The sequence below is a fragment of the Populus euphratica genome, unplaced genomic scaffold, assembly GCF_000495115.2.
Source record: "Populus euphratica unplaced genomic scaffold, PopEup_1.0 scaffold125.1, whole genome shotgun sequence".
Classification (NCBI taxonomy): domain Eukaryota; kingdom Viridiplantae; phylum Streptophyta; class Magnoliopsida; order Malpighiales; family Salicaceae; genus Populus; species Populus euphratica.
The window spans coordinates 382110-383407 of record NW_011500014.1 but is presented as its reverse complement, the minus strand read 5'-3'; positions in this window follow the sequence as shown (position 1 = coordinate 383407).

Below are 1298 nucleotides of genomic sequence, written 5' to 3'. Positions count from 1 at the left end.
CAAATCATATGGTATAACCGACACCTGTGCTATAAAAAAAACTTGATTTGTTGTTAACATAAGTTATAATCATGAATACCTGACAACATTTACAAGTATTAGCATTAATTGAATAAGATAACTAATGTAATCATGTTAATAATTTATAATCTGATTAGAACCTTCTTTGTGTGTGGTCACCAATTGAATAATAAAAGTTTATACTATACTTGTTTGACATACCATTAATGGATCCTCTAACCTTGACATTTGTTGTTATCATTATTTAATCCTTATATTAATCTTTCATCTCAAAGTTCTCATCAACTTCTTCTTCATCTTCTTCTATTACTACTACTACTACTATTGTTGTTGTTGTTGTCGTTGTTGTTGTTATTGTTACTATTTTTGTTATTGTTATTATTTTAGTATTATTTTCTATAATTTATACAATTAACCTCCCTGTGGTTTGACCTCGGTCTTGCTGGATTATTTATTACTTTGTTGCTCTTACACTTGGAAAAAGACATCAATTTTTTAATCATGTCAATTACCTTTTCAAGTTTAGGTATGAACTCAAAAAAGTTTAAGCTATTTTTAGGTATTAAGCTTTCTTTAAGGATAGTAAGTATTAAAGATGAGCCAAATTAATCCCTAAAAACATTTATGTAACAATTTAACATTTATACTAAACTTTATATCATCTTGATAAGTATGATAAATCTAATTAAACTTCTTTAAGATACATCAACAATAACACCTTAGGATTAACTTGAATAATGTAATACATATTAAACACAAAATCAAAGCAATAGTAAATCAAAGACTAATAGTTTAGTTCATCAAAACTAAGAGCAATGAATAACCCTAGACAAACACTAATTATCAGGGGAAAAGGTATTATCATCCAATTCCAAACTCTTTTCTTAGGTAGTTTGATTATCTTGAACTTACCTAACTCATTAAAAAGATTTGAAGCAAGATGGATTAAATGAAGTCATTAAATAAACCCTTTCACTTTGGAAGCTTTAGTAACTAGACATGATGTAAAGATGACTTCAGTTTTCCTTTTTTATGTAAACAATCCATTTCCCCAACTCTTATAGTTTTTTTCAAAATTTTCATCTCTTTTTAAAAAACTTGAGTGACAACTCTATTATATGATTAGTTTTCTATGTTTATCTACATGTCCAAATATATATTAGCTATTTGAAATGTGTTTTTTCATGGGTAAGATAATTTTTTTAGTGAAAATATAAATATATAGGCTTTTCAACACTTGTATGGATATCAAAAAAATTCCAATCATAAATTGAAAT